General features: G+C 44.7%; 1 long non-coding RNA gene across 1 annotated transcript; it reads left to right on the top strand.

The window, feature by feature from the left end:
* The first annotated feature begins 5,959 nt into the window (after window positions 1–5,959).
* LOC143538924 (uncharacterized) lies at window positions 5,960–7,327 on the top strand. The gene is made up of 3 exons (XR_013136338.1): window positions 5,960–6,133; window positions 6,209–6,285; window positions 6,358–7,327. It is a non-coding gene; the product is annotated as an uncharacterized LOC143538924 (long non-coding RNA).
* Window positions 7,328–7,579: the final 252 nt, after the last annotated feature.

The raw sequence follows: 7,579 nt of genomic DNA, 5'->3' as shown, positions 1-7,579 counted from the left end.
CTACTACCGCGGCGGCCTTCACCATGCCTCCTCCTACGTCGGCAGCTACGGCCGACCCTTCAGGTATGCTTGGGGCTTCTCGCCAACCTCTGCCTCCTTCCCATCTGCCTGACCTCTTGGATGGATTTCCCTTGGGTTCAGGTGATGGGTTTGGCGGCTATCGGCCTGTTGTCGACCCTACAAATGCGTAGGGTTCTTTTGGCCTTTTTTTTTTATATCATCTTTTCCTAACTGCTTTTTGTTTTTTGCAGTGTCGGATTCCAATGAAGTGTATGTTCCACGATGGAACATCCACCGAGGAACAACCCTTCGCACGCCTGTGGAGTGCGTGGAGTGGGCTCGTCACGCAGCTCCCAGCGGTGCGTTAGGGGAAGCAATGGCTAGCTACCAGGAGGGTAGGCACACAATGAGCTGCGGATTCTCCTGGCCCGGATGCAGCCGCGCGTCGAGCTGCTTTGTCGTGAAAACGACAAGTTAAAAGCAGCTCGCATCCAAGAAGTAGCTCAGGCGCGGGCTGTCCGGGAGGAGAAAAAGAGGCTTACCGCAGTGGCTGCGGAAAAGGAGAAGGCCTTCAAGGCCCTCGAGGTTGAAGTTCAGGCCCGTCTCGAGGCCCGTTCCAAGGCTGCCCAAGCTGTTAACGAACAGCTTCGGCTGGCTAAGGACACTGCACGGAACGCAACTGAGAGGACCACCAAGGCTGAAGCTGTTGCTGAACCTCTACGCCTCGAGAATGAGGAACTTAGAGCCAAACTAGAGGCGCTCCAACAGGCTCATGATGCCTTGGCGATGGAAGACGCCAAGAAGCTCCAAGAGATCTTGGACCAGAGGGGGGTGCTTGATCATACTGAGCGGAAGCTAAAGGGCGTTGAAGAGGCTGCGGCTAAAGAAGTGTTGCTTGCCAACCTCAACAAAAGTGAAGCCGAACGCGCCCGTAACCAAGCTCAAGCTGCCCTCCAGGAGGCTCTGGTTGCCAAGGAATGGCTTCTTCGAGAAGCGTTGTCTCAGGTAAGCTTAGCTTCATACTGTCTTCACGCTTTTCTTTGTAAATAGAAAAGGTTTTGATACTTGTATATTTTTTTTGTAGGTTGTGCATCGAGTCTTCACGGACACATCATACGACGATGCCATGAGCGCAGCCCTCAACGCTTCTCATGAGGATGGGGAAAAGGCCGGCTTCCTGCTTGGTCTAGGGTTCGTTGAGAAAGGCATCCCGCCTTCCAACTTCCCTTTGTATGATGTGGATACTGAAGCTGTTTATGACCAAGCAGTGAATCAGTATGCCGCCTTCCCGCATCCGGTGGTGGAGAAGGTGAACGAAGTTGCTGCTGCTGATGATGGGCTAGCTATCCTTAAAGCTTTCCTTGAACCGCCACGCTCTACTGATGGTGCTGGTTCAAGTGGAAGTGGTCCTGAAGCTTGATCCTGAAGATCCCTTCCCACTGTTAGGATAGGTTTAGCTTGTATAGATTTATATTCTTGTAGGCGGGTAGTTACCCGGCCATTCTTGTAATGAATATTATGAAATATAAATCTTTGTGCGGGTAGGACCGCTACTTTCACTAGATGACTTGCTTTATAAACGTTATATGACTTGCTCATGCATACTTTAGTTTAAATTAGCAATTTTCCAAGTGTTTAGAATAAGTTAACCTTTGAACGTGGTAGATAATAGGTTGAAGTTTTGCTTCCTCCTTCGTGATTGTGCGGGTAGGACCGTCACTTGCACTTAGTAGGATGGCTAAACTTTACCTATATCTGACCTGCGTGTAGGTTTTCCTCATCTTTTTAGAAATTTTCTAAGTGTTTAGAATAAGTTAACCTTTGAACGTGATAGATAATAGGTTGAAGTTTTGCTTCCTCTTTCGTGATTGTGCGGGTAGGACCGTCACTTGCACTTAGTAGGATGGCTAAACTTTACCTACATCTAACCTGCGTGGAGGTTTTCCTCATCCTTCTGTTAGAAATTTTCTAAAGTATTTTGAATAAGTTAACCGTTCGACGCGCGGTTGTCAATAGGTTCGGTTTCCTCTCATGATTTGTGCGGTTAGGACTGGCACTTCCATTTAGTTGGATGACCAAAGTTTACCTATGACTGACCTGCGTGAAGGTTTGCCGTTTTTTGGGTTTATGCGGGTTTTGCCGCCTTCCCCATGCAACGACTTTCCACGTAATTATGCGGTGAAAACCGGCATATTAGTGTTGAGTAAATTAACCGTTCGACGCGCGGTTGTTAATAGGTTAGTGTTCAGTTTCCTCTATCATGATTCGTGCGGTTAGGACCGGCACTTTCATTTAGTGGGATGACTGAACTTTACCTTTAACTGACATGCGTGAAGGTTTGCCGTTTTTTGGGTTTATGCGGGTTTTGCCGCCTTCCCCACGCAACGACTTTCCACGTAATTATGCGGTGAAGACCGGCATATCCGTGTGGAAAGTTCATAAAGTATAAATGTAAAATCATCAGCGTCGATGTTCTAAGGAGAATCATTTCCATTAGAAGTGGCTCTGGGCCTTTCCTTTACAAATTTGGAATTGATCTACATGCAAACTGTGTAATTGAGCTCCCTTCCATGTTGTTGGGATGGGAGTGCCATCGAGCCGATATGCACCTGGTTCGGGATCTCGTTGTTTACGCAGTATGTAGTCTCCAACATTGAAGCTGCAATTTTATTCGTGTTTTCCCCAACTGGGGTTCTACACGCATCAGCCTACTCAGCGTTCATTGCGCCACGAGGTGCGCGAGCGTCCCATCTCTGACAAATGCTTCGACCATGTCCTTTACGTCTGTGCATTCTTCAGTGTTGTGGCCTTTTGTCCTGTGAAAGTCACAGTATTTGCTCCGATCAGCATTGTGACGATGTCGGATTATTGGAGCCTTTGGCCATGGGAGCTCCTCAGTGGCGAATATCTCGGTGACGCTTTTGGTGAGTGGCGTCCAACTGGAGTTCTGGTTCGACTATACGTTATCCCTTCCGCCTAACCGATGTTGCAAGCCGGATGAGGTGTCAAAGTTTACCCTTGACTGCCAAATGCCTAGCTTCCGCTTTTTGTTTAGTCGGGCGGTAAGGACGTTGTTTTCTGGGTGTAGAGGTTTGTGCTCTGGGGGAGATCTCTACCCAGTTGCTTCTCCGTTTCCGCAAAGTGTTTAGCTGCTGTCATGATGGCATCCCATGTGGATGACATGCCATCTTTACCCGTTAAGGTGCGGATGAGCTCTGGGTCGTTCGCGCCCTGGATAAAAGCAGCGCGAACATGATCTTCGCTAATATTACCCAGACTTAGCTTCTTTGAGTTGAAGCGAGTGATGAAGTCTGGCAAAGATTCATCTTCCTCTCGAATGCATTTGAGGATTGTCCATTGCTCTTCGGTATACTTTCTTTGTTGGCTGAAGTGTTGGCTAAACTTCTGTTGGAAGTCTGCCCAGTCGTAGATGTGGTTGACCGGTAGACGATCGAACCACGCTCTAGCTGGCCCAACAAGCGTCATTTGGAACATGTAACACCACGTAGGTTCCGTCCAACTACTGACGGTTGCCCCCGCTATGAACCTGTTCAAATGATCGTCTGGATCAGATATACCATCGTAAGTGCCGATGTTGGACATCTGTTTGGCACTTTTCGGGACGATTGCTTCCGCAATGTCCCTTGCAAATTTGGACGTTCCCGCCTTTGCAGCAGTTGGTGTAAATGTTTTGGAGAAGTCACGTGGGTTTCCACCCGCGTTTTTTGGTTTGAAGGTTTCTCCAAAATGCCTTCTCGGTTGGGAGTCCATTTCCTTACGCTTCCCTTTCGCCCTATGACGAGGGTTTGCGTCACTATCGGATTCCTCCGAATCATCGTCAAAGTACTCTACGAATTCATCAGCCTGTTGGAGTAAACATAAGCGTTCATCCAACTCAGCTTGGAATTCTTTTTGACGTGCTTCCGCCCACGCTTTAACTTCATCGAGTGTTTGGCGGGGGAGCCTCGTTCGTTGTCTCTCTAACTGGGTATCGGTGAATCCCAGTGAGCGATTATTTACTGCACTTGCCCCAGCTTGGGTAACTGGGGTAGTGTTCGTAAAATTTACTGCACTTGCCCCGGCTTGGGTAACCGGGGTAGTGTTCGTAAAAACTGTGTAGTCGCCGGTATTCCCCCCAGTAGCTGGGGTTGTGGTTACCGGAGTTTCTTTAACCATCTTTCCAGAGGTTTGAAAAAACTGAAAAGAAATGAAGTTCTAGCTTTTATGCACGGATGGCGCCAATGAAGAAACACTAATGGACCCCGGGCAGATTACGGATAATCTGGGGGTTAAATAGATGCTTCCCACGAGGGGTTAGACCCAGCAAAGATGGTTCTTCTGATAACCTGCAAAACAGACACCGTGAGCTCGTCACTGAGAAGGGGGGGTACCTCCTTGTGACCACCCTCCGGCGTGAGAATCAGACTAGATTGCTCTTGAATATAAGTGTATATTAAGAGATTGCTAGAGCAGATATCAGGTATAAGATGTAAGATACAAGATGAGATTAGATGATCATACCATTTGGGGTATTTATAGCCGAAGGTAGGTTTCCAAGAAGGTATAGCCGGCTGAATAGTATTCCTGTTCTACAAACTGTGGCCTACGCACGTGTCATGCTGGTAGTTGGTGGGTAGGCAGCGGCTGACAGTGACCAGGCCTGCTGTGTACTATTCCTTTTCCACCAACTGCCGGCTATGCACGTGGTATGACAGGAGTTGGTGAGTAGGCAGCGGCTAATAGTGACATACAGTACAAGAGCATGCTGCTCGCCATACTGTTGTCAATGAGCTGTCGTATCTCTGGTCAGATCTTTTGCCCATACCTCATCAGGTACAGTACAAAAGATCCTCCAGTATCGTACGGACTGGCTTATTTGGGTGGGAGTATTCCCCCTCCCGCCTTTGTGCGGGATTGTTCCCGGCTTTGCTCATTCCTTCAGGTGACTACTGAATTATTGAGAGCTAAGTGCCTTGTGCGTGTAGCCTTGCTGCGCGGGTGGCCTTCCCTGATGGCTTGTATCCGCAGCTGCGGGAACAGGCGGAGTACTTCACCATTGGGAGGCATTTCCTGCGGGAACAGCTTGCGTACTGCGCGTAAGGACGTCACGTCTCTGAGCATGGTGGGTCCTGCGGATCCAGTTGGTTTCTGCGCAGACGTCTCTCTTCAAGGTGAGTCCTGCGGGTCCAACTGGGCTCTGCTGGGACCTACCTCTTCACCTGGTTTTCATGTTATGTTATTAACCAACGTATATGATCCAATAAAAGTTCATTTACATGTAATATTGTTGTTGTTTTTTTAAATCAACAGATTCCAATAGATCTAGAACTACAGCCTTATGACCCTTCAAGATCATCAACGTCTTTATTGATCGAGTGCTCCGACAGAAGATGTTCGTTAGGAAATTCCACATGTTCTGCTGCTTCAAACAAACAGTGCACTTACATGTTTGAGTATCTTGATGGTAGCACAACATCAGGGTATTACGTGTCGGATCAGATGCATCTAGACGCGGTGTCTTTAAATTCAACATCATCAAATGCTTCAGCATCGATTGTATTCGGGTGAGTTACTTACACTTTTGCCATAATTGTCTGTTAATGGTAATTAACTAACTAGTTTTTGATTTCATTGTGAAAAATATAGATGTAGCATGAATCAGACCAGGTATTTAACCAAATCTGCTAGAGCGGTTGACGGGATATTTGGGTTCGGTCCACAAGGCTCGTCTATCATTTCCCAACTTGCTTCACAAGGGGCAGTGCTGAATGAATTTTCTCATTGTCTTGTTGGAAGTTGGACGGGTGGTGGTGTTTTGGTTCTTGCTCATTTAAACGACCCAGATTTGGTCTATACACCGCTTATCCCTTCACAGTAAGTTGTCTTTTTGTGTTAAAATTAATGATCATTAATGGCATTTATATAATTTATAATTAGACATGCTTGCTTACACAATAAATATTCTAGGCCGCAATACAACGTAAATCTGCTGAGCATTTCCGTGAATGGCCAAAGGTTACCCATCGATCCATCCGTGTTTGCGAAAACAGGAAGCCGAGGAGGAACCGTAATTGATTCCGGAACTGCCCTTGCGTACATCACAGAAGAGGCCTTTGAACCTCTTCTTGATTTTGTAAGTTCCAAATCCAAGTTTTCGAATCTTAATAAATTATTATGGAAAACCAACCGCTTTTAATTGTTGCTGCAGATTACACGGTCTGTTTCACCATACGCCAAGCCTGTTATATCAAATGGGGAACATTGTTATATGGTCCCCGTCAACAGGTTTTCACTATTTTCTCAGTATATATATGTTTGTTTAACTTATATTAATCAATCTTTAATTATGATTTTCAGAACAATGACGATATTTCCTCAAGTGAACTTGACCTTTGGTGGTGGGGCTTCTCTGGTTTTAACACCCCAAGATTATCTCATACCGGAGTTAGAAGATGTAATAATTTCAATATAATTAGTATTAATCAAAGTTAAAAATATGTTATGTGTTTTGATACTTTTTGTGCTGTTGTTGTAGTATGATAGTACAAAGTGGTGCTTAGGTCTTCAGGAAATGAGAGGTCAAGGCCTTACCATTTTAGGAGGTATACATACACCTCTTGTTTTCCAACAATTTCAATTTTTAACTATTTTTTTCCTAAAAGATTTTAAACTTTTATTGTTATTATGAACTATGCAGCTCTTGTTTTAAAAGACAAGGTTGTTGTTTATGATCTGGATGGTCAACGGATTGGCTGGCATAATTACGATTGTAAGTTAAGCACTTCAAGTGGTGGCAGAAGTGAATACGTAAAAGCAAACCAATTTATTTGACTTTAAAAAGTTAACCCTGTTTTTTTTTTCACTTTGTTAGGTACAGCGTTTAGTGTGGTTGCTAATTCTTGCGGAAGGAAGACAATAAATAAGGGCCAACTTTGGAATCTGTTATTACTTTTTTTTTTGTGTTTTTTTGGCTATAGTTATCTGTAGTAATTGTTACCTCTGGTAACACCAAATAGCTTAACTAGAATTGAGATTTATACATGTAACACCAACATATGTGTACGTTGCGAACGTATGTATACAAAAGTACAGATTTACTTCAACTGTGGTGGAATTTTTATAAAGAATGTGAGTTGTACACTAGAAAGTTGTGTGGTGGCCGGACTTGTAACACTTCAATTGTGTAATGTTACTATTCATTTTTTTTTCAATTGTGTAATACCATTCTAAAATACTCTTGGACATATTTTATTATCTAGCAAGATGGTGGTGCCAATAATAAACATCAAAAAACTGAAATTAAAACTATACCAAGATGCTTTGGAGCCAATACTAAACATCAAAAAACTGAAATTAAAACTATACCAAGATGCTTTAGAGCCAATACCTTCTCTCATGTTACCTAACACACTTTAGAAGTTGAGTTATTACCGATCCAAGGAAACCCTCTTTTGATCGAATTAAATTAATCATCATCATCATCATCATCGTACTCAGTATATCCCACCAATAGCAAAGCTATGGTAGGGTCTGAGGAGGGTAAGATGTGATGCCTCTTTGCACCACAATAAACATGGCA

The sequence above is a fragment of the Bidens hawaiensis genome, unplaced genomic scaffold (assembly GCF_021521415.1).
Source record: "Bidens hawaiensis isolate Kalapana, Puna unplaced genomic scaffold, B.hawaiensis_p1.1 tig00011762_1, whole genome shotgun sequence".
Classification (NCBI taxonomy): domain Eukaryota; kingdom Viridiplantae; phylum Streptophyta; class Magnoliopsida; order Asterales; family Asteraceae; genus Bidens; species Bidens hawaiensis.
Note: the sequence above shows the minus strand (reverse complement) of the source record. Positions and strands in the feature narration are given on the sequence as shown.